The sequence below is a fragment of the Grammomys surdaster genome, unplaced genomic scaffold, assembly GCF_004785775.1.
Source record: "Grammomys surdaster isolate TR1022 unplaced genomic scaffold, NIH_TR_1.0 132, whole genome shotgun sequence".
Taxonomy (NCBI): Eukaryota; Metazoa; Chordata; class Mammalia; order Rodentia; family Muridae; genus Grammomys; species Grammomys surdaster.
In genome coordinates, this window is record NW_021604590.1 from 3,934,510 (window position 1) to 3,961,526 (window position 27,017).

Consider the following 27,017-nt stretch of genomic DNA (forward strand, 5'->3'; position numbering starts at 1 on the left):
GAGCCACATGTGTGTAGCCAAATATCTGCACACAGTGAGCGGACAGCATCATTTCTGTTTTGCTGAGGTTATGTACACCGTACAGATACCACACACCCAGTGCAGATACGCTGGTGCGACAGCTTTACGCACTCACAGCCACACAGTTGCTATGATCCCAGGACAGGTTTGAGTACATAACTGTAACATTGTAATAAGGTCACTAATTCAGTATTTAAAGCCTCAATACTGGACTATGTCAATTCTCCCCATGAGAAATGGACTGTTGTCTTAGTCACTGTTCTGTCACTGCTGAAAGGGAGATCCTGATCCACAGGCAGGAGAGGAAGGGCAGGGGAGAGAGAAGAAAAGAGTGAAGAAGAGAGGGGAGGGGTGAGGAGAGAGAGGAGAGAAGAGAGAGAGTCACTGGGTGCACCTGGCATAGACTTTTGAAACCTCGAAGCCTACCCCCAGTGTCATACTTCTTCCAACAAGGCCACACCTCCTAACCCTTCTAAACCTTTCAAACAACTCCACGCCTCCCTTGGTGCACATTCAAATATGAGCCTATGAGGGCTGTCCTCATTCAAACCACCATCACTCTTAACAAGGATCTGATGGCTGCAGAGTTTGTCAAGGTTGAAGGTTTGTATATTTAAGACCGTGTGGAAGCGTTTTTTTTTTGTTTGTTTGTTTGTTGCTGGCTCAGATATTGAAACCAGCAATCTTTTTATAATAATTTTCCCCACTTGACTTCAGACATTTAATATGCCCATGAGAAATGGCTTCAGCTTTTCACTCTTAAAAAAAAAAAAAAAGGCATACAATCACAAGAAATCCCTCATTTCTAAAACTTGGAATAAAGAGTTTCATCTAAGAGCTGAAACATTTCAATATCCATACAACGCCAGCGAACACGTGCATGATGCTACTTTGTAAACCACAGGAATCAGATGTAAAGCTTCCAAAGAATGGTTGAATATGAGACAAATCATAGGCCCGCACGCCCAGAGTCTTCTCCCAGAGTCTTTCTGGGTGCATCCCGCACTTTATGGCACCTTGCCCAGCATTTCCCATTTTTCTTTCATCCCAGTCACTATCATCTTGGCTGCCCGTATCCATTCCACTTTTGAAAGCACTGTGGTGCTCACATGGATATCCTCTCATCTGTACAATGAAGAGATTCTTCCTCTTCTGAAAGCTTAAATTATCCATGTAATTAGACAAACGAGGTAGAGGATAGTTTTTGAAGTTTCTAAATAATGGCTACTGCCTATCAGGATTTGCTCGAGGGCTAGCTCCTTCTTCCTCCTCCCGACTTGGGTAGAACACTTCCCTTCCCTTTTTTTGTTACCACCTCTTCTAAAGTATCTCTGGATAGTCATTTACTCCGTGGGAACTTATGAAGAACCCTTATGGTGGGTGCAGCTTGGTATAAACAGGTTGAAGATCAGCATGGGACGAAAACATTCGAAGTGCCATAGGCAAGGAAAGACAGAGGAGATGTGAAACTTGTACTTCCTTGTAGATGTGAAACTTCACAAGGGTGGCAGTGCTTGAACTTGATCTAGAAAACTGATAGATGCTCAAAACAGACAAGATAGAATGAAGGACACAGGCATGAACATGAAACAGGAATGAAACCCAGTACACATAGGCACTGCTGAGAGTTGTTATGGACCCATGGGGACAGTAAGGTATGTTAAATACAGGATGCCGAGGACAAGGCTAAGAAGTAGGAGGAGTTTTGAAGTAAGGAGTAGTATGGTCAAAACCACACTGCTCAAGCCGATGTGATCTAGAATAAGTGTTGTGGTCTAAGCAGGACCAGAGGAGTGGACAGAGCGACTGACGGCTTTGTAACTGGAAGGACTGGAGTAGCTGGCTTTGCTACCCAGCACTGACATTTCTGTAGTATGTGTTTATCGGGGAGCCGTGGAAGATGAAGACCAGTCTGTGTCTGGGGTGACTCAGGACTCGGCGGTTTTGAGGTGGGTGTAGAGAGGATGGGATGGATGTCTAGACTCATTTAGATTGAGGTGGGCGTGGGACATCCAGATGGAATACTCACTTGGAACTCGGAAGAGCAAGTGAGGCTAGATTTCTAATGGAAGTCAAATCATTACAGTCCACATCTGTCAGTCATGCACTCAGCCAAGAACCTCTTCCCATTCTGGAAGCCGGTACCTATTTCTGGAGTGCTAACCTGAAGGTCAAGCCAAGAAATAAATGTTGCACTGTACATGTGTGTTACTGAGTTCACCAAAAGCCTCTTTGTACACTCATTACAGATGGTGACTCTGAGGTCTTAGATACATAGTATGAGCCGTGGCATGAGCAAGGAGTCCAAATTCTGGATCACTCTCTTTTTAATAGAATTAGGGTTATTGACATACCCACCCACCACCTCAGTTATACAGGAAATAGTCTCTCTCTCTCTCTCTCTCTCTCTCTCTCTCTCTCTCTGATTTCAGACTCTCAGTGTGAAAGACTAGTAAGCAATCATTTGACTGAATTCTACTTGACTAAAATGCCCAGAGTGGTTCCCAGTCATGCCCACCAGTACTGTTTGCCTGGATCACCACTGGATTTCACCGAAGTTAACCGCTCCTTCCCTCCGTCATGACACTGCATCCTAAGACAGGCTTCCTTCAACTCCATGTCTTCAATTACCAGCACAGAATACTGTCCCCTGTATTAGCTGTAGGTTGTGACACATTCAGCTTTTCAGAACACATTCTAGACATGCATCCATCTTTCTTTTTATGAAAGAAACATCCTCAAAGCACTAAAGTTCTCTGAATAAAATGTTCATGTGCTACCCAACCAGCCTTATGCCAAAACAAATGCCTTTCTTTTCCTTGGCCACTAGGGTGACCTGACGAGATGACAGGTCATAAACTCTGCCTCTTTACTATCGAGATTGTCCCATCTCAATTGTGAAGATTAGGTTCGGTGCCTTTCAAAATCTGTAGTCTCATTAGCTAGGAGCTTTTCGGTGAAGTCGTATTTTCATCCATTTACTTGTCTATATTTAAAGTGACAGATCATGACTGGATGTATCTACAGTGCAGAGCTCGATATGTCAATGCCTGCTTACAATAAGCAATTAGATAAGGCAGAGTAATTGACATATCCATCACCTCAAAGCCTCATCATGTCTTTGTGTTGGGAGCATTCACAGCTGTCTCTTACTATTTCGAAACATTTGACAGCTCAATTTTAACTACGGTCATCCTACTAGGTCAGAGGACTCTAGAAGGCAAGTCCCTGGTAGAACTGCATTTTTAAACTTGTTGACCAACCCTCCTTCCCCTCCTCTCTGATCACTCTGCTACTTTCTACTTCTGTAAGATCAATTCTTTTTTTTCCACATCTGGGTGAGATCATGAGGTATTTGCAGAAGACCCATCCTTCCAATGGTGGTTTTCACTACCTTGGTAAGCCACCTCTGAATCAGAAAACCCTTTATTCTCATTTGCTCTGTCTCACACTTCTAAGTGTCTCTCAGATAGCTCTGAAGTTGCAAATTAATTCTTACAGACAGAGTGTAGGGGAATTATTATTCTCCTTGTAGCTGAGGAAGTGGCTGCCTGGACTGGACTGTGACTCATCTCACTCTCTGGATCTTTTTTTAATGAACCATTCATAGTCAGCCTGCCCTCACTTTAAAAGAAAAAAAAAATCCTATGCAAATCCTGCACCCTGTTTTTGTTGTTGATCTTTTTTCAAGTTTCTTTTTGCGTTTTCAGAAAAAAAAAATGTGTGCTATCATGCAGCATAATGTAACAGGGTGAACTGTTTGGGGCTGGGGTTATATGAAGAACACATTTCTTCTTCTTCTTCTTCTTCTTCTTCTTCTTCTTCTTCTTCTTCTTCTTGAGAAAGAAAGGCATGGGGATTTTTGCATTAGTTACTTTTCTATTCTGTGGCTTAATACTGTAACAAAGACAATTTATAGAAGAAAAATATTTAATTAGGATAACTGTTTCCAAGGGTTAGAGTCCACGATGGCAGGAGGAGTAGCTGAGAGCCCCACCCCTTGTGACCAACCTCCTCCAAAAGGCCACACCTCCTAATCCTTCCCAAACAGGTCCACCAATTGGGACCAAGCATTCAACACATGAGCCTGTGGGGGCCATTTTCATTCAAACCACCACAGATGGCACCAGATTTCCCCAGAGAGCTCAGTGTTTTAGACTAGGCCATGGAGCCCAAAGACAGAAGTGTGTGGGCCAACTTAACACAGGCTGGTGTACTTCTTGCTTGTCTGTATAGTCCTCCAAGGGATTTTCTCTTCCTTAAGACACAAACCACAGACCTTCCTGGTGGCTCCCCGATTGTTGCTACTTACAGCCGAGAGCTGTTAATTTCCCTGCCTGCCCATACAACAGCATGGAGATCATGTTTCCTTTGTGGATCCACAGAGTGTAAGCATAATGTGTTTATCCTCCAACAGAGATGCAATACACCTAGAAGTAGTGAGATCCCCATTTCTAGAGGCATTCAACCAGGGACCACTGTAGACTTTAAGCAGCTATATCATCTGGGGTCCTCCCCACCCCCCTCATATTACGTAATTGCCTATGTGCCTTCTCATGTGAATCAATCTCACCAATGCCAGATTTTAAATATATGTAACTAGATAGTGCACACAGGTCCTCAAAAGATCATTATTATCAATGATAATAATGATAAATTATTATCATTTATTGATTATTTAAAGTGATTTCAATAATGATCAAACCTGGAGTTGATCTTAGAAAGTATTACAGGTCTTCCCAGGTCATTGGTTTTCATTACGAAGTATCAGTTCTCATGTGTTGGTTAGACATCCAAGTGAGTGAAAGAGACCAACTTTTAACAGCTTGTGTCCCAGTGAAAGGGATAGCGCCATTGTCTGGACGGACAAGGTATAAGTATAGTTTCTCGGCTTCTCAACACAAAGAATGCCCATTCCAAAATCCCCAGCAAAAGGATCGGTAGCATGGTCTAACTGCTCTGTGTCAACTTAGGTTTGAACTGCGAAGGAAGCAACTCGGAAATGCTTATGGACAACAAGGTAAAGTAGAGACCTAGATCCCAGTCTGAGCTGGAATCTTTCCTGTTTCAAATCTTATTCACTCAGCTCCCAACCTTCCTCTCTCTCCTAGACAGTCGGTTTCCAGCCTGGCCTGTGCAAATTTTAACCTATTCTCCACTGTCACAAGAAATGCAGGGTAGGGGGCCCTCACAGGGACCTGCTCTACTAGATTATAGAGTCTGTATTCAAATGGAATTTAGATTTAAATCGCAATCAGATCAGGGATTTACAGTCCTTTCTACTTTCATTCGGTTTGTGGATTTCAGTCCTCTTCCGGCCCAGTCTTAATCCAATGCACTTCAGAGAGAATTACGGGCGTGATTGACCAGCCCAGTGTCGGGTGAGGGTGAGGCAGGGTGTATATTAAACACCAAGTCCACTTAGGAGAGAGCCCAAGGCTGGATCTGACCTCTCCTCTGGGTTAGGTTGATCTAATTCCCTTGGGAACCCTTGGTACTCTACCTGCCCTCTCAGTACACGTGGGGTCATAGATGCCCCTTGCCCTTGAGTGCCTTTTAGGGGTCTCCCTTTGCTTCCAGGGAGAGTTCACCGCGGGGACCCACGCTTTCTCAGAAGAGGCTCGAGGCAAGTGAAAACCCTGTCATCTTCCCTTCTGCAGAAGGAAAAGCAAAACCCACCAGCTGCGGCTCCAGTCAAACGCACGGCGTGGCTGCAGCTCTTAAAGCCGCAGGGGCGGTCACCAAGCGGTACAGACCCGGTTCTCAACTTCGACTGCAACTCAAGTACCCCAGAACCAGACTCAGTCCCCAGACTGGTGTTTCTGCTCACAGATCCTGGCTCCAGGAGTCCCCGGCTAACCCAGTGCAGCTCTGCCCTGGCACTCCCTGCAGCGGAGCGCGCTAGGTGCTTGCCCGCGCGCCCCTGGGTTTCTTGTTTCGGAGCAGGGCGCGCCCTAGGGAGTTCTGAGCCTTGAACTTCTGCTTTCCCGGTGACGCGAGGCCCTCCCGGGAGCCCAGTCAACCCGCTCCTACACCCAACTGAGGTCCTGACAGCCCGATCCTGTGAAGATGAAATGCCCGGCGAGGGGAGCTCCCCTGCATTTTGAAAAACAGCCCAGTTCGCCTCGCGAACGCCTGGATCCCTCATCGCGCAGTCTCCAACCAGAAGATTTTCGTCTCTGGACGGGCTTAGATGGAGGGGACCGGAGTTCGAGAGCGACAGGAGCCTGAAGCCCCGTGTTGCTGAGATACCCAACAACTGGCTGGAGTATCTCATCGCAGTTGGCTGCAAAGGGCGGCGGACACACACATGAGCGAACGAACACACACACACACACACACACACACACACACACACACACACACGAAAGCAAGCACACCCTCTCATTCATTCTGCCTTCAGCGCCCTCCGTGTAGGGAGCCTGGAACTCGGAGGTCAAGCCACTGACCACCCACGCTGGGCTGAAGTGCTAAGGTGGAGACGAAAGGTTCTGGCCCTCAACTCCAAGGCTGGCACCTTCTTAGGAGGCTTCCCAATTGCACCCAAGATGGGCAAGATCTAAGTTCCAAGATTCCCTCTTTGGGCATAGGGTTTGAGCTTCAGGGAAGAGGGAACAAGGAGGGCACTGGAAAGCGAGTCTTCTCAGAGAACTAGCCAGGCTCACAACCAGGCGGCGGGGACCAGGGAGTCCGACCCCCCAAGCGCCCCAACTCCTGCAAGGGCAGAGAGCAGAGTGACAGCAGCCGCTATTGCGCGCGTTGGTACTGGCACGAAATCTCCGAATCCGCTGGCTAGGCAGCCAGTACCGAGGGGTGGAGGCGAGAGGGAGGAGGAGTTGCCTGAGCAGAGAGGGATGACGTCCTCCAGAGCCTCTGGCTCCTAGGGACAGAGATTCGCGAGCTCTCCGGGTCCAGAGCACTAGGTCGGGGGAAAGCGATCTCTGGGGAGCCGCGCCCCACTGTCGCTGCGGCTTCAACGCGGCGAACTGGGGGCCGAGTCCGGCAAGAGTGCAAGCCCACAGGCTACCCCCAAAACACCTTTCTGCGGGTCTCTAGACTCTGAGCGTTCGCTTCGTAGATCCTACGCATTACAGAAGGGCGCTAGCAGGTAGCCTTCAGCCCGGCAATCCTCGCCTCTTTCCGGCTTCTCAGGAATCGACCTCAGCCAAGGGCAGGCGCCCCGGCCACTGCCCACCGGGTAAACCGGCGCACTGCACTGGCCCCTGCTGCAAGGAAGGAGGGGACACTCGGGTGGAAAGGCGCTCACCTGGATAGCAGAAGCCTTGCTCTCGATTCCTTTCTGAACCTGTTCCCAGCCCCCAGGCACAACCTTCCTCGGAGAAACAAAGTAGCGCAAGGGCACCGAGACAGAGCGCTGCTCCTTGTCCCTGCACAGCGGCTGTTCCCTTCCGCTTTTCCCGGGTCTGAGCTCGGACTCAGCGGCGGGAAGGGCTCCCAGTGGCTGCAAGGGGTTGCCAGACCCGGGTTTCTCCTGCAGCGGTGGCAGCAGCGCCTCCAACTTGCCACCTGCAGCGCGCGTCGGGCGCCTGTGACCACCGGTGCCGCTCAGCCTCAGCTGACCCGCCCTCCGGGTGCGCTAGTTGGCTGCGCCCTGCTCCTGGGCGGACCTCATGCTCGGCTCCGCCCTACTTCGGCCCCAAAACAGGGAGCGCTCGAAAAGTCTTTATGCCCGGCTTCCTTGGGCTTGCTAGCCAGCAGTCTTTGCAAGCAAGGAGGGATCCTTCCTACACATACCCAGACACACAAGTGCACACACAGTTCTATGTTTGTAAAGACTAGAGGACGGAAAGGGTTTGTGCGTGATGCCCCTTCGTGTATTCCAGTGTTTGAACAAGTGTTTGACAGTGGCACTGCATTTTTGCAATCTCTGGAAAGACTTAAAACCATTGCAGCAAGGAGTCAGGGATGGAGGCCAGAAATTGGCTTGGGGATGCCTTGGGTATGTTTTACCCCCAAACAGTATAGTGCTACTGTTGTCCTTCTTCCTCGGGGGTACCAGCATCAACCCCCATATGTGGTCTGAAGGCAGATTATGTCAGCTTCTTGCTTTTAAGATCCCGTCTTTGGTTTACAGGTTCCCGGCCATGCAAGCCTATGTCTCATGACCATGCATTTACACAGCCTGTGCTTTATATGACTCTTTAGGCCTTTGTGGGTTAACAGTGGGTATATTATCTGCAGTTTTTTGGCTTTACGTCTACCCCGGACACTTAACCCCCAGCGCACCTGCACAATCTGCCTGGGCCATTTAGGTACATCCCTCTTGCACTTTGCCTCTTAACAGCTCCTGGAGTAGAGCCTTTTGGAAAGCTGATTTGATATATACATATACATATACGTGTGTGTGTGTGTGTGTGTGTACACAAAACAACAACAACAAAAGCACCACAGGCACAAGTCTGAAGATCCATCCAATCAACCAGAAACGTCTGACTCTTGGGTGTCTCTATAAGAATGTGCTACACTGCCAAGCGCCTATCAGTTTAGAACCATTTAAAAATTAACTGCCCAAATAGCACAGCTAACAGTCCATTAGGGAAATGTCTATGCCTGAGAGTTGCAGGTGTGACCCTGTTAAATGTAACTAGAATGTGCACATGCTTTATGAAATTCTCTGTGCCCTGAAGTCATAGAAAAGATGATTAATGAACTCAGACATTAGAAGCTTAGAGTGGGCTGCATTAGGAGTAATTAGTACCCCTCATGTTGACTTCCTGTCAAATATTGTTTAATGCTACTTTGTAACAACAGGTATATTATCTGCTACGTTGTAACAGTGATTTCCTAAAGTTACAGTAAAGAGTTTGTTACTTGAGACCCCATGACAGGTCCACCTTGGGGACCAAGAACACTTCTTTGCTACCCACAGAGAGTATTTACTGTCACACTGAGCAGTAAAGCATTCACATGGAGATCTTTCAGCAACTTGGGCCTAATGTTCCTTTAGAGACTGGCACTTTGACCTGAATTGAGTACGACGACCAACAGAATGAAGGTGAGGCTTGCACAAGCTGGAGTCCAAGTTTACTTAATCACCTGGACAACACCTGATACAGCGGAGGATGAAGCAGGGTTTAGATGGTTACACCATCGTGCGTCTGGTACGCTGACACCCTGGAGGGTGCTAGGACTTGACAGCGGGCATTTCTGCAGGGTGCCTTGGAACTATCATGGATGTGATTGGTAGATCTTGCTCAGGAGAACTTTTTTTTTTTCCTTTTCTGTAACTGGAGAAGGGTTGGGGGATGGTGATGTAGGATAGAAATGCATCAGAAGAGAAAATCAAAGTGCCTGTTGATGGTTGGGAGAAATTAGCAGATGCTGGAATGTTGAATGCTGAGTGGTCCCAGCTGGCACAACAGGAACTGCCAGGGCTTAAAGGCATCAACTGTCAAAGTTGAGACCAGGAATAGTACTTCAGGAGCCAGCAGTCAGGATATTAAAGCTGTATAGACTCCTGTAAGTCACCTGTAGGTGTGCATGCAAGGCCCATCATTAAGCTTCATTTTTTCTTGTTTATATAAAGAAGATGCAGGTGCCTGTAGGATAGAGCTGTTGTCGGGATTAAGATCATTCACCTGAGATGCTCTACACAGAGTGAACATCCAACAAGTAGTGACTTTACTATGGAGCATTTAAAGGGCTCAAAGGCCGCCTATAACTTGTGCTGTTTGTTGCCAACAGACTTTTTTTTTTTTTTGTAAAGCCCACAGTGCCTATGTTCTCGTTATGGTTGAGAATTTCGCTTCCCAGAATGGCCCCTAGTTAAAGGTGATGTGTGTGTCAATAGCTTGTGTATTGGTTGGCTCTGTTTCTACACATGGTGGCCATCCAAATGCACAAACGTCACTTGATGGGGGAGCCTTCCACATTGTTTAATACAAACAACAGCTGCCTTAGGTGACTTGCTTGGTTAAGCCTGCATTTGTTCCTGTTCCTTTAGCCTCTCTTTACATGACTGTCAACATCTTTCAGCATCTTCCACACTCTGACCTTAAAATATCAACACAGTACTCAGTCCCACCTTCTCAGAAAAAAAAAAAAAGCCCTTGTTGACATTTGTTACAGTCAAACCTGTGTCTTGGTACACATTCTCATTGGGACATTACAGTCCCGATGGACAGAGTTTCCTTCCATTTAAAGCCAGATCTGGTGGCACAGCATAGGGGCTAAAGCAGGAGGATGCCGAGTTTGAAGCCAGTCTGGGATATGTAGAGACACCCTGCTTAAAATAGACAGAACGAGAAAACCCACGAAAGAATTCCTTTTCGATCTTTTTGTACAGTCCTGCCTATTCATACCTTCGAAGGAAGTCCTAGCTTGCCCTTTAAAGTTTTCCTTTTTTTGTAAAAAGATAGACTTACATAGAAAAATGAATAAAGTTTCATTTTGATAGTTTATTTGAAAAATAATTTTAAATGTAGAAAATGGGGATCCTATATGTTTCTTTCCCGGTTGTATCGATTGTTATTACTTTTGATATATTGTTATTACATTTGATATATCCTTAAACAGATGAGCTAGAGATGATCTACAGATGGTCTACAGATGTTCTATAGATGATGTTTAGATACATAGGTGCTCATGGTCATTATTCTTTTTCTAACCCACTAAAGAACAAGTGGAAACTTAGGGGTCCAGCACCCTCAAATTCTCCAATGTATACACTCCTCCCAAACAGGACACATAAGCACCATGTAAACCTGAGAGGATGTCATCATCCATCCATCTGGACAGTCCATTCAGAGTTTTCCATCTTTCACCCACAATGCCTTGTTGCCCCCTTTCTGGTCCAGAATCAAATAGAGAAGAACACATTATATTTAGTTGTATACCTCTTTACTCTCGCTTAATGTGTGGGTTTTGTCCTGTCTTTCTTCATCGTTCCTGATTTTGACACCCAAGGGCTGTTTTTCAACTTAGATCCACTGGTGCTTTTTCATGGTTCGCCCAGTGCACCCCTGAATAAAATACCAAAGAGATGACCCTGTGCTTCTGGGTGTATTCCTTCGAAGCACATGGTGTTTAACCCTCTCACTGTTGGTTGTGGTAACAGGATCACCTAGAGTGATGAATACAGGGGTTGTCTATTTTATGCCATCATTTCTTCTTTTCTAGTCTAGGCACTGTGTAGTGTGCACCGTTTAGTATTCCTCCTGAGCACACACAAGCATGTTTGTCTCTGAGTTCTGATGGGGTCTGTGCCTGTCTTACCACGGCTCTTACTGGGGTGCAATGCCTCTCTTCTTGTGTTTAATGCTTAATTTATTTTAACATAGGTTTGTGAATTCATATCCCATTCAATGGGTTGCATTCTGTTGCCATCCTTACATGTTTGGATGCCCAGATTATCCCAGATATTGATATTGGGTGTCCCTTTCAGCCAGGACAGTGATCTCTAAACACCCTCTTGCTGACAGCACCACTAGATATCCCACCTTGGGCTTTCATAGTCTCAGTCCTGGAAAGAGGCCCTTCTCTTCCCAAGAAGCAATGGCTCCTTTTTGTGCTAGACAATATCATTCAGAAATGGTGTTTGGCCTTGACTATTCTCTCCAACTGGTTTATTAGCTGTAAACTCCAGGTCTTCTCATAGGACCAAGCAGGAAATAAATGATACATAGTCACACATAATAACACACACACACACACACACACATCTCTATTCTTTATGTGTGTGTCTATTTAGTGATATCCTTAATGTCCACTCATAAACTAACGTATTTATTGAGGTTGTGAGTTGGTACCAATAGTTCTGATGCTGAGACAACGCGCATCACAGTTCTTTCTAGCCTCCTCCTGTCTCTGAGGATGTTTTCTTGGCAGAGCAATTCCTGATTCCTTCCTCCCTCAGCATATTGGCTTATTGCTGTATATGTCTCTTTAGAAATCTGGCCACTACAAACCCTTCCTCACCTGTACCTCTGTGACTCTTTTGCTTTTTTGTATTAGGCTCCTTCCCCACCAGAATCTCTCCACCCTATCTTCTTGGTCTGTGTTCTCCTTAGATACTGGCCACCCCTTCAGGGAATGGTTTCCTGTACTTGGAGTACAAAATCCTGCAGTCATCGCTGACCACACCCACTCCTACTCTGTAGCAAATTCTGTTGGCTCCATTTTCAAACGGGTCCATCGTTCAACTCTTTCTTACCACTTCCACCAGACTTGTCTCAGTGCTGTCCTCTCCACAAGTTTTGTGCTATGCCCCAGTTCTTCCCCTGTCCTGGCCGTTTCTCAGGCTCCTGGGTCTGCTGCCAACCTTCATCCTAAATAATGAAGAGGAGAGATGCGGGAGAGAGCTCAGTTGGCAAAGTGCTTCCCCGAAACCACAAAGACCTGAGTTTGATCCCTAGACCCCATGTAAAAGTGCTAGAAATGGTGGCCCACACTTGCAATCCCAGCACTGGGGCAGCAAAGACACTCTCTTTCTCTAACTCTCTTGCTCAGCCAGCCTAGCCTACATGGCGAGCTGCGGGCCAATGAAAGAAAGAACCAGCACTGCAAGTTATCCTCTGGCCTGCATGTCTGTGTGCATACCACCGCCACACAGATATCTCAGGTATCCTTTTGTTCCTTTGCTCGATCGCATCTACTTTCCCCACAGGTAAGTAGGCTGATCCTAATGCCAGCCTCTGCATCTCTGCCTCTGTCCTCCATGCTTTCTGCCTTGTGCGCCCTCAGAGCACACTGGCGTCAACGCTCTGCCTTCTGCCTAAGACGCACTCTTCCCGAAAGCGTGTGACTTGCTTTCTCACCACTTCAGGTCCTTGCTCAGGGGTGTATTCCTCTAGGACATCTTATCAAGGTACCATATTGGAGATCACACCCTTTCCCACTGCTTTCTCTTTCATGGGCACAGGTCTTTCCGACAGCACACTACAATCCAGCTGTGCATCCTGTCCCTATCCAGTGGCACTTCCACCTTCTACCTTTATAGGAAGACTTGATGAAAAGGTGATTTTGATTCTGTATTGTTTCTTCCTGAATCTCCAAATCTTGTAGCAGAGCCTGGTGGAAAATAGAGGCTGGGGTCAGGGTGGGGTGGGAATAGCCAAAGAATGGCTGAAATTACAGAAATATAACACATCCAAGAGTAATTATAGATATAGCTACACACTAAGTGGTTTCCAGAGTGCTTGAGAAATTAAATTTAAATAGTGTTCCATCCAGAGGAATCCTATATACGTTAAAGGCAGAGTGTAGTGAAAGGGTGCCCCAAATGTAAAGACAGGAAATAATAGACAATATATTTGATAAATATGAACTAAAGTAGAAAATCTGGCAGCAGGGAGCTATTGGTATCAGCTTATCTATTATCAAATCAAAGACTAGATTACATACCCCTAGACATAGAATTGAAAATATTTCTGAAAATATTTCCCACCATCATCTCCAGAATCAGGTATTCCATTGAAAGGTTTTAGTTTTTTTTTCTTTTTTTTTTTTAAATCTGAGAACAGCAGTTTCTTACAGCATAGGAAATGCATTAAAGAGGCTCAAGAGATTTTTAATCTAGTACTTTCTTTGGTAAGGTGACCAGTCGTCCCACAAGGGAAATAAAGCTCTTTCTGTATTATTAAAACTCCGTGTACAACCTGGTCCTTTAAAAGCCAAAAGCCCTCAGCAAAGATTTCACAAATGGAATGGAAACTCATAGACGCTGGGCAAGATTGCAGCATTGATTCATCATCGGATTTTTTAATAGACTTTACTCTGCATCGTTTAGAAGATTCTATGTGTACCTCTGAGAAGTGATTACCAAGCGTCACTGTGGCCATACCGGAAGTTCTTTATGGGCTGTGCTCAATGACCACACAGAAGATACAGCAGTTTCATTTGGAGTTGCAAAATTCATTATTTCAGTTTCCTGTAAGTCCCCACAGATATACAGATATAGATCTCAACAAAACCTATCCATCCAAAGGATATCTGTATCTCAGATAGAACTTTAGCTTTTCTGACTTTTAAAGATTTTTAACTAACCCACATGGGATGATAGGGTGGTTTAGAAAGGGTTATTTCCCTTACATTAGCATGCAAACTTCAGCATGAATTTTGAGAAAACATCTATCTGGTTTCTAGATTGATCATCTGTTGAAAGGAAGACCTCTGCATGTTTTCCTGATGGAGCTATCATTGCTTACTCAATGGCTGGCTGGCCCATTGCTGGTAACCTGTGTCTACCCATGCATAGCCAGGGGACCTGGCTGCACTGTATAAATCTCATTCCCTTTCTGCTGCTCTTCCAGGGCTGAATACTTCCAAATGCTAAGCAAAACACAAACAAGTTTTGATTCAGGAAATGCCTCGTAAGTTCTTTTGCTAGCTGTGTGGTTTCAGCTTAGCCTATGTCTTGATTTCCTTGTACAAATTGAGAGTGGCATTATGCACCTCAGAGAATAAGCAGGGATAAGGAAAATTGTTTGGTGAAAAGAGTTTGAACAGCAGGCGCTTCACCTCCCTCTTCATCAAGCTAGCTTTACTGGATTATTTGAAATGCCTTTGGGAAGATATGCTCCCCTTTTCTGTTCCTTGACTCCTCTCCCCTTTTCTCAATCACCCCTTCCCTCCCCTCCTTTCATACTTAAAGCTACTAAATCCTCAGTGATTCTTCTGACATCTAGAACCTGATAAATTTGTCACGGTCTAAAATAGCTCTAGAGAGACTATTTTTTTTTAAATTCTCTGAATTAAAATGTTAAAGCTTAGTTTCTGATCCCGGAAAGTTCTAGAGTTAGCTCCACCCATTGCAGCTGCTGATCAAAAAGCTTTTCCATAACTGCAGATCATGGAATCACCAAGCAGATTGACACTTGACACCCACTCCAGCCTGTGAGCAGAACTCTCCTGGAGTGAGAGAACACAGAGGCTATTCTCTGATCTGGAGTAAGCATGCAAACTCAGCAGTGAGTTGAAGTTAATTATCTTGGAAGAGAAGCCTTTGCTAAGAAAGAAGTTATCAAGATACAAGATAAGACTAGTTGCAAGTTGGCAGCTGTCGACATCTGTATCAGCTTAATCCATGCTGGTAGCTGGACTATGAGTGCTCCTGTTACTTTCTCTCCCTTGAACTTAAAAGCAAACCTTGAGTGTGAAGTCCTGGAGACTGTGTCTGGCTAGTGGTATTTGTTCTTATTTCTTATTTTTATGGGAAAAGATTTCCAATTACCTTTCTGTAAGCTGGAATCAAGGGTCAGAAGCTCAGCTCCTGGTTAATGTGTCCTCTCTCTCTCTACACACACACACACACACACACACACACACACACACACACACACTTTTATTTTTGCAGGACAAAAGATGAAGCTTAACTGTGATTCCCAGGGGTTGAAGTACAAGATCACTGTTGACTGGAACAACAAGAAATTTGGGAAGGTCTTCCTACTAGGAGATGTGACAGGGTCCAACTGTTGTGTCCCAGGCAAATCACTAGATGGATTGCAGCCCCCATGAGGCCTAGACCTACTGGGGACTTTGAAGTTGTAAATCTACTTTTGAGGTTCTACCAAATACTAACATCAGCTGACTTTTGCTTAGTCAGTTCTTGGCTGCTGAGTATTTTCAGGAATTCCTTCCTGGAAGATTCCCTGAGTTTAATTGCAGCATTAGAAATTATCATTTCTTCCAACTGGGTTATATTTAGGGAAGGAAGAAGGAAAAAGAAAAGTTAATCTAACGGGGATTTTTGGTTAATTAGACGTTCAATAGATCTGAAATGGACCTATGGATGTTATAAGCAACCAGTGTTCCCATAAGTTAATGTTTGATGGTTCAAAGCAAACAAGTGGCCAGTGTAAATAGTGGCAGGATCCTATAACCGTGTCTGCAAGATAGTGAGACGTTGCCAGTCTTTGTCTTGACCTAGGGTCCCCTTTATGAGCTGGTCTTGTTTGAAGTGGTACAGCTGTTTACAGCTGATAGGATAGTCCACAGAATTGGGCTAATGTCTATTTGATGAACTGGGAATGTAGATTGGACTCCTAGTGTTTTGCATACAGGAATCGCACAGCTGTCCTGAAACACATGGGAATTCTTTGAAACTAGAGAAACTATATTATGACAACATGTTCTTATAAGGACATGTTCATTATGTTCTTATAAGGACAACGTTCAATTGGGGCTGGCTTACAGGTTCAGTGGTTCAGTCAATTATCATCAAGGTGGGAACATGGCAGCATTCAGGCAGACATGGTGTAGGAGGAGCTGAGAGTTATATATCTTCATCTGAAGGCTGCTAGAAAACTGCTTCCCCCATCGTTATAAGGAGGGTCTAGTTGCTCATCCCCACAGTGACACACTTCGTCCAACAAGGCCACACCTAATATTCCCTGGGCCAAGCATATTCAAACCAACACATTCTACTTCCTGGTTTTCATAGGATTGTTCAAATACATAGGTCTATGGGGGGGTGTCATATCTAGCCATAGCGTAATAAAAACTACATTTTGTCCAATTTCCAAAGTCCCCATAGTCTATAGCACTCTCAACAATGTTAAAAGTCCAAAGTTCAAAGTCTCTTCTGAGATTCATCCAATTATTTTAACTAATCCCCAAAGCAAGACAGGAAATCAGCTGGGCAAACTTCAAATTTGGCATATCCATGTCTGATGTCAGATCAGTTTTTAGATCTCCAGCTCCTTTCTCATCTTTGTTGACTACAACAAACTTCTTTCTCCTGGGCTAGTTCCACTCCCTGTTAGCAGCTTTCCTCACCAGATACCCCATTGCACTGGCATCTCAAACATCTTGGGGTCTCCAAGGCAACTTCAGTATTACAGTTTCTTGTTCCAATGTTTGGGATCCACACATGATCTTCTGGGCTTCTCCAAAGGGCTTGTATCACTTCTCCAGCTCTGCCCTCTGTAGCACTCTAGGCTCTAGTTGAATCCACTCCACAGCTGCTGCTGTTCTTGGTGATCATCCTATGGTAATGAAATCTCTAATTCACTGGAGCCTTCCACTGAAGCCTTCCAGGCTTCACCAATAGCCTCTCTCATGGTGGCAAGCCTCAACTTCTTGGCATGACCCCTTTAGACCTGAGACATCAACTGCAGCTGAGACTGTACCTTCACCATTGTCCATGCCTGGCCTCTTACAGTGCCAAGCCTCAGCTGCTCTCCATGACCCCTTTATGCCTTCAAAACCAGTACTACCTGGGTGTTTCTTATACATCAAGTCTAGTTGTAGCACAAGGTACAATCTTGGCTATCTCTGGAACACAGCGTCTTTGTGCTCTCAGAAAACACTTCCCAGATTTCACCTCAGTGATGCTGGTCTCTTCTTAATCACCGCTAGTTTCTTAGCTCCAGCTAACCAGCATCAATTGTCCCAAATATCCTTTCTAATTTTGACTCTAAAGACCGAGTCACATGGCTGAAGCTGCTGAGTTCTGCCACTTGCTGGGGCTTGAACTTGGCCTCCTTGTTACATCATCACCAGCTTCCTGTTTTCCAACTCATTTACTGCCTAAGCTTGGCTGTCCTGGAACTTGCTCTGTAGATTGACCTTCAACTCAGATGTGCACGACTCTGTCTCCTGAATGCTGGGATCAGATCAATGGCATATCTACCATCATTCCTGCCTGTACTTAAGCTTTTCTTCATGTAGAATTTGCTCTGTCCTAGGCTGGCCTTGAACTTAGAGATCTGCTTGGCTTTGTCTCCTGAGATTAAAAGTGTGTACCACCATGGCTGTGCCTAAGCCTTTCATGGCTACTTTTCCTCAAGTCCCCCATCAAAAGCCTGTGTCTTCTATCTTCAAGATCTGGATCACAAGTGCATCCTCCATTTATAGAGTGCAGTTCATTCCTGATTAAAAGATCAAACATTCTTTGTTCAACTGCAAACGCAAACAATAAGCTTAGCTGGGTAGGATCTTGCCCTGAGATCACCACTCCCTTAATCTCTTAATCTCCTTGAACACAAGATTCAGCTCCATTTCACTTCCTGATGTTTCTTTATTATTACTCGAACCATATGTCTTGTGTGTTTTCTTTTTCAGCTTGCTCCTTTTTGTTAAAACACTCTTCATAGGAGTGAACTTCAGTGACCACACAGCAGAATTTATACCAGGCTGTTTGTCTAAATCACTTCACCTTTGCCTCCGGCGACTCTTCAGACAATGGCAAACAGCAGCCATCTTCTTCACCAAAGTATCACAAAGACAGTCTCTAGGCCACATACTAACATTTTTCTCCATTGAAACCTCTGGGGTCAGCAGGCCTACACAGTTCAAATTACCCTCAGCACCACCATCTTCCATATTCCTACTAGGATGGCCCATTAAATGCCCCTTAAAGTATCCCATGCCTTTCCAAATCAAAAGTCCCCAAATCCACATTCTTCCAAACAAAAGATATGGTCCAGCCTATCACAGCAATACTCCAGTTTCTGGAACCAACTTCTGTCTTAGTTAGAGTTTTACTGCTGTGAACAGACATCATGAAGAAGATAACTCCTGTAAAGACAATGTTTAATTGGGGCTGGTTTACAGGTTCAGTCCATTATCATCAAGGCAGGTAGCATGGCAGTGTCCAGGCAGGCATGGTGCAGGAGGAACTGAGAGTTCTGCATCTTTGTCTGACGGCTGCTAGGAGAAGATTGGGTCCCATGTGGTTAGGAGGAAGGTATCATTGCCCATCCCCACAGTGACACACTTCCTCCAACCAGGATACACCTATTCCAACAAGGACACATCTCCTAAAAGTGTCACTCCCTGGGCTAAGCATATTCAAGCCACAGTGATGTTTTAAAGAGAAAGGCTTGCCCAGAGAATTTCCAGCCCTCACATTTCAAAGAACCTTTTAGGGTGTTAATGTATCCCATGTCATTGACCCACAGAAAGGACAAGACTTATTGGATAAATCAAAATCTCTAAGAAAAGACACCACTTTCAAGGACAGCTTTCAATCCCATTGTTTATGTGCATATGACAAAGATTTCTTGGCTCTCTGCATTCCCTGGAGCCTTGGAACTTTGTTCTGATCTGACTCTGGAGCACAGCTGCCCAAGCCACCTCTGCCTACAGTGGAACTTCCAAACTCCTTTCTTCTCTGGGCAAGGCTACCAGCAGCCTCCCAAGTCTTCTCATACCCAGGATGACCCCTGGCTTATTCTCCACATTCCAGCCCTTGGATGAACCTTTCTGGATCAGGACTTTTCAGTGACTGTCTACTGAGTTGAGATAAACCTTCAGAACTGGGCCACCTGCATACCCAGCAGCTTAGCTTGTTTCAGTTAGCTTGGCCTCCAGGGAGAACTCATGCTGACACCCAGGATCACAAAGCTCTCCTTCCAAACTCAGGGCTTTTCCCAGGAAGTATAGCAACTCTCAACCATGGAGGCTTCTCTTGAGCCTTCTAGTGAGCTTCGTTTTCATTGATTTTGTCCATTTCTATTTGTGCTACCCTCCACTGACATGTCACATATATTCTTTTGTGTTCTTTTATTTCTTTCCTCTTCTTTCAAACCTCTTTTCCCCCTCTCACAATTTCCTTTATAGTTTCACAACTTGTACTCACATTTACATAAAATGCACATACGTAAAAATACAGTATTCCAACCCTAACACTCAGAAGACAGAGGCAGATGAACTTCTGTGAGTTTGAGGTCAGTCTTGTCTACGTATTGAGTTCTAGGACAGCTAAGGCTACACTGTGAGACTGTCTCAAATAGGTACATTAAAATAAAACCTAGGATTTGCATTTGCAAAAGAACATGCTACATACATTTGCCTTCCTAAGTCAGGATTGCCTCATTATGGTAATTCCCAGATTCACCAATTTTCCCGTATTTTTCCCATCAAAATTTTCTATTTCTTTATGGCTGAATAAAGTCCCATAATCTATATAGACAACAACTTTATATCTGCCCATCTGTTGATGCATATCTAGACTGGCTCTTTGTCTTTGCTACTGTGAAAAATGCTTCAACTTCCTGAGGCCCAGATGAATTCCTTACAGAGGACTTACCAACTCAGTGACATTCTCAATTAGATTGGATTACACAGGACCTTGATTGAATCCCCCATTGCAGCAGGAATCACTCAGTATTGGCTGATCTGTGACATTCTGGTCAAAATCAGGAGCTCCTTGGGGTCAGAGGTTGTATTTGTTCTCTTTTCTATTTACAACAGGTAGATAGTCCTTTGTCTAGAGAGAAGGAATCACTTGGGGATGAGGATAGCAACCGTGTGTTAATTCTGACCTGGGCAGAGTCACCTAACATCAATGTCAGCAGTATGGTAGACCTATGCTGCTAGGGCTTACTTTACTTTGTAGTCCAGTTTGGACAATGACGGGCTGCTTCCATAGTGAGAAACTGTGAGGTTTTGCTTAGTCAGTCCGTCAAGTAATGAAGAAAATTCCAGGGGGATAGTCAACACTGCCTAGGATTGTATCTGCAGATATTCTTTGGATAAATAATTCTGATTGCAAGAATGAATTTATGTTACTTTGTTCGCAGATTTTCTTCTTGCTTTGGGTAATCTTTTGTCCATTATTTTCTCTAGTTAGCATACTAACAGTAGGCTCCGTTATGGTACTTTGATACACAGATATTATTTGGCTCTGCTTATATTAACCCCCAATCACCATCCACTGTCCTTCCTCTCTATCAGCTGGTTCTTCTTCTTCTTTTTCTACTTTCATGTCACATACAAATAAATTTATGTATGTACAGAAATTAACACTGTTCCTGGATTTAAATGATATGATTAAGAGAATATGAAACACTTCTAGTTAAAATGAACAAGTACAACTTTCCTTTCATCGAGAAAGATAAGACAGGGGCTGGAGAGAGTGGTTAAGAGCACTTGCTGCCCTTGTAGAGGACCTGAGTTTTATTCTTAGCGCTCACATTGAGCATTTCCCATCTGCCTGTAGCTCTAGTTCTGGATACCTGAACATCCTTCCGGCCTACATGGGCTCCTGCCTGTACATGGTGCCCGTGCACTCACACAGGGGCACACACATGCACATAAACAGAAAACAAGGAAATCTTAAAAATGGTAAGACATCAACTCACGTTGTTTCTTGTGAATGTTGTCGACAGTCTCTCCTTGTCTCTCCGACAGTCAAGCCCTTAAGTAGTGGTTCCCACACCATTCCAAACTCGATTCTCCTTTCAAAATGGACAAAAATGGAAGCAGGGCCTGGAAAATTCCATGAATCACCCAGGAGAAGCAATATCTTACCCTTCTTTTCTCAAGGAAGTTTCTTCCCCCATCATCCAAATGTATTCATTAGGAATGCTGCTATACACAAAGTCAGTGAACGGATTGATGGCATTTTGATTGAGGTCCAGAGAAACTGTCTAAAGACAGTTTAGCTATCTATATTCTTGACTTTTCTCTTTTTACATTTTTATTTCTTGGGTTCATTTATTTTATATTTTTGTTCATGATTTACATGGAGTGGTCAGAAGACAACTTTATAGGCCTGGTTCTCCTCTCCCACCTTTACTTGAGTCACCAAACTCAGGTCCCCGCTTGTGTCGCAAGCATTTCCACCCAGTGAGCCATCCCGATGACCTCTGATTTTGCTTTAATGAACAAATCCATTGCTTAGTTCGAAAGAACAGTGGGAAACCACATTGCATTCTACTCTAGCCTCACTCTCGGCTTAGCTGCAATACCTCTTTTTAGCATGTATTTTTTTTTATTTATGTGTGTGAGTGTTTGCCTGCATGTATCTACATGCAACCCATCGATGCCTGGGGCCCACAGAGAGCAGAGAGTGTTGTCACAGTTCCTGGAACTGGGGTTCTAGGTAGTTATGGACCTGTGGATGCTGTGAACCAAACCCAGATCCTTTGCAAGAGATGGCAGTGTGCTTACCTGTTGACCCATCTTTCCAGCCTTATAATGTCTCATTTTAAGTACTGTGCATCTTGCTAGTGGATTTCTATAATGAGATTGCCAGTGTTAGACACAGCATGCTTGCCGTTTTGTGATTCACAAACTTTGGAAGAGGATGTTGATGTGATTCTTTTTCTGACATGCTAGCAACCACATTTTGGACACAATTATTTATCTTAGAATTGGGCCAGCCACTGAGGACTCTTGTAATGCCCTCGTTATCTTCTGGGCAGTTCTTTCTTTATTTTTTTTTTAATGCTTATTTTTACCTTTATTTTTGCTTATTAAAGGTACAGCTATATGCATGTAGTCTTCAGGTTGAAAATTTGAGAAAAAATAACTTCTACTTCATAAAGCCAAATTTCTAATTCTCTTAGGGCATAAGTTACTTGATTTCATTGTTGAAGTTTGAAAAGGCTTTTGTATATAAAATTATACCTTAATTTAGTGAATCAAGCCCGTACCTATTTTAGTAAAAGGACTGAAACATAATTAATGTCCTGAGTTGTTGGCTGGATTATCCTTGGCAGGCTAAATTTAGTTGTATAGAACTGCTTTATATGAAAGATCATTTTATTTCCTAAATTTTATTTCTTTCTTAAAAATAAGCCTGTCTGTCTTTTTGAAACTTCCCCTTTGCTACCTCCAATTGGCCTCACTATTATTTTTTTTGTTTTAAATTTAAGAATCTTGAGTTTGTATATTTTTAAAGTAAAAATAGAATGTTGCTCTATCTTTATTACTCGGTAACCTGGTTATTTTAACTTAATGCCTCTTATGGAAATCTTGACTGTGTAAGAAGCATAATTTTCACTTTTTAAATAATTTATAACAGTAGGCCTGTGGTGGTGGGGGCTGTAATCGGAGTTACTGGGGAGACTGAGACAAGGCTCTCAACTCAAGGCCTGTCTGCGTTTAGTGTAGAGCCAGGCTGGGTAGTTTAAAAGAGGACCTGGTATAATGCTTATATAGAACCCAAAGGACCATAAACTTAATGCCCAGTATTACATACACAAGAACTTACAACAAAGAAACAACTCCCCACAATCCACAGCCTTAGTGCTTAGATTTTCAGATTGCATCTCCCAAGGGTTCACCTGCCGAAATGCAGACTCTGAGAGCTGATATTTAGAGGAAAGTCCAGATTTCATCAGAACGGTTGCTTTATGGGATAGGCGGTGGCCTCTAACCATGGCAGAAAGCACACTAGTCAGTCCAAGGCAGTGCAGGGCTGTCCAATGCACACAAGACTGTCAGTCAATCATTTGCCATTCTATCATGGCCACAACTGCATATTTAGTGATTAACATAATCTTTGTGTTCAAAGTACAGAGAACTAGATTCGTTTTATTACCCGAGTACGGAATCCTGCCTGGAGAGATGAGGCCTCCCTCTGGTAGTTTGATTTTTGCACACTCTGCCGGTTTAACCCAGCCATTTCTGCCTGCCTAACCCAGCCATTGTGATGATTTAGGCATCTCAGAGCAGGGCTGGATTGCTTTCACTTCACTACTGTGTTAGCTTTTTAATTGTGATATAATGTACAATTTTGTATGTAAAATAGCATACATATTTTTTATGAGTGGTATAATCTACACAACACAAACATTTCCTGCTTAACCATATTAAGTCTCCAGTTAAGCCCCCTCCCCAAGTTCATTTGAAATGTTAAGCCACCGTGGCTTGAGTCTTCTGGGCATTAGCTTCGTTTACTCAAGATAAACAACAGGGAGGGTCCCTCTGCTTCTGGTCTCTTTGTTCAGCAGTGACTGATAAGATCATATAGCTAACCAGAAGCACTTGGGAGTTTGGGATACTAGAAATACCATTCTACATAAAGTACTTTCCAGCGTTGTCTGGAATGACTGTTTAGAACGGTTGAGTTTTTCAGTTATTGGAAGAAAGCTGCTGGGATTAAGTGCGCTGATCAATACCAAACATGAGCTCTCACAGAACTCAACCCTTTGTAGTGGGCACTTCATTCCTCTCTTAATGTCCCAATGCTCTAAGGCAGAGGGTGTTTGTACAACTTCATATTTTATCAGATAATTGCAACTCTGGGTACAAACGGCTAGCACTGTGGAATTGTGCTTATTCTGAGGATACCAATCATGCTGTTTCTGCCTTTGCAAGACACACAATGAGGCCATGTAGGCTGACTCCAAGCACTTGTTACAGATGGACACTTCACAACTGAGCAGTTGGTGCTCCACAACACCGTTGTCTTTGGCTTTTACTTCTGTGAACAGACACCATGACCGAGGCAACTCTCATAAAAGACAACATTTAATTGGGGCTGGCTTACAGGTTCAGAGATTCAGTCCATTATCATCAAGGCGGGAGTGTTGCAGCATCCAGGCAGGCATGGTGCAGGAGGAACTGAGAGTTCCACCTCTTGTTCTGAAGGTAGCTAGGAGAAGCCTGTATCCAGGCAGCTAGGATGAGGGTCTTAAAGCCTACACCCACAGTGACTCACTTCCTCCAACAAGGCCATACCTCCTAATAGTGCCATTCCTTGGGCCAAGTAAACCACCACACACACCACACTCACATCTTTTCTCCCCTTTAGAGAGCACAGGTTGGCATGACAAGAACCACCAGGCCTGAGTCAGGACTTTAAGGTCATGTGCCTGTCCAAATGAACCAGGAGGGAAACTCATCAGTGTGGACACGGCTACCCATTCGTAGTTTCTGTTTGAGTTCTATATGGTGAGCTATTCATCATTGCTACGCCTCAGCTCTCAGCGAGAGCTCATATCCAAATAATGAACAGTAGAAAGTTACCACTCTGTTTCCGTCCCTCAGTCTCACCCCTGTGTGTGTGAGAAGAGCTTGCTGGTTGTGTGTTGCAGCCTGGTGTGCTGTGGTAGTCTGCGGGGATCGGGGAATCTGTGCCGTGTTTCCCATATCGTCTCCACACGCCCCCATCCTAGTCATAGACAGCTTCTTTCTGGAGAGTTCATGGGGTGTTGATTCCACTTGAGCAACTATCTCTTGGAATGGCAACAGGGACTCTCAGATCATATTTACATAATCCTCTAGATTCTGTTATGATCAGAATTCTTATGTCCCTCCCCATGCATACATTGAAAGCCTAACCTTAAAGGAGACGGTAGGTAGTGGGCAGGTCATTGGAGGACAGCCCTCACCTCATGACTGGTATTAGCGCCTCATCAAAGAAGCCTGCTGGAACTTGTTTTTCCATCTGCGGTGCCAGCATACCATTCCTAAAGGGGTCCTTACAGAATACCAAATCTCCAGGGCCTTATGCTTTGAGATACTAGAGTCTACAAAACAAATATTCTCATTTATCAGTCATCCAGTTTGTGATCATGTGCTACAGAGTCTTACTTTTAAAAATTAGGGGGGACCCTGAAGTGTTTCTGATTCCATGGATCATATCAATATTTACCATGTTGGAGAGTGAAAATGAGAATTTTTTAAGACATAGAAGGTAAGCTGTGAAAGCAGTGCCAATGCTGGCTGCCATACATCCTCGGGGAGCACTGTTGTGCGCTCACAAGAGCATAGGAATCGGGAAGGCGGCATTGTCTTAGGTTGTGTTTGGAAAGCAGTCTGAACTTTGAAGACCCTCTGAAAGGGCTGCAGCCGTGCTCAGCATCCCCAGGGTGACACTGTGAGACGAAGTCTCCGAGAATCAATACTCACTATTTTTAGTTCCTTATACACTGTATAATATTACTATTTCCCAGAATCCGAAAGACTTACTTCAGGAAAAGATATCTGGTAACGCTCTGCCTTACTTGATGTGTAGGTGGGAAAGGTGCTTGGAAAGGGAAGTTATCCTGCCCCTAAAATGCTTCTTTGTGTTGGATGGATGTCTATTTTTTCCCACCTCCCACGTCTCACAAAGTTAGTATTCTGTCAAGGCTAGAGTGTTCAGTTTTAGTTAAAGCAGTTTAGTGTAGACATAGCAGATAAAATACGTCTATCAAGCACAATACATCTTGATGGCAATGATGCTGAAGTTTAGTTAATGGGCTCTGTATATTTGAGCCAATGTTTAAGGAGTGACCAAGATAAGGAGAGAACACTGTCTTGGATACTTGGGAGGAGGGGTATCAGGATAATGTCATCTGAGATGCACACTGAAAGAAATTTTGGGGAGAAATCACAGAGAACTGGAAGGGATCTCTAGTAATGACGACATAAACCGAAGGACAGTGGTTGGCTCAGGGACTAAAAGACCAGCTCTGGGGAGAGGACAGCAGAGGCATGGAAATCAGGAGCCAGCCTGCTGTAGTGGAGACATAGGCCCACAAAGTGGAAACTGTAGAGTTTGCAAGCTAGACTCTCCTGATGTCCACTCACTAGTGTGACTCTGGGCTGCGCCTTCTCCTCCATCCTCTGTATATAATAGAAAGTTACCGCTCTGTTTCCATCCCTCGGACTCACCCCCGTGTGTGTGAGAAGAGCTTGCTGGGTATGTGTTTCGGCCTGGTGTGCTGTGGTAGTCTGTGGGGATTGCGGAATCTGTGCCATGTTTCCCGTATCACCTCCACATGCTCCCTGGTCATAGACAGCTTCTTTTTGGAGAAAGAAACCCCCAAAGGGGAATGATATTTTAATATCTGCTTTGGCAGTGACTTCAAAGCCCACAATAATGGTTTCTATCCATGTCGGTCACTGGATAGATGATAGGGGAGTTGGGAAGAAATTGAAGTGATGTAATGATGACAATCACAATGATGTTTCTATGCCCTCTCCTCTCATACAGCTTCGGAAGTCCAAGTGAAAGGTGCTGGGCCCTCAGTTTGGCCTTGGTCAGCGGAGAACACACTATTGTTTTTCAGATATCCTCAGATACTTTAACTGATATCGGACCAGAAGCTAAACCTTGGAGGACCTCTCTGTTTGAACATCCCAAGACCAGCTCTCCAAGGGTAAGGATAATCTTCCTTGTGGCTAGTTTATTTTCCCTCCACAAATGTTGTGCAAAAGAAAACGATTGCTCTGGAACCTTCTTTCACCAAGGATTCAGTAGGCGTGTCCATTGTCTCTCATGAAAATAGAATGGAGCCAGTTCCCCTGGCATTTCCCACCAAGTACTTGACCAGGTTGTGTGTTCTCTGCTGGCATTATTACGAATCCAAGCTGAG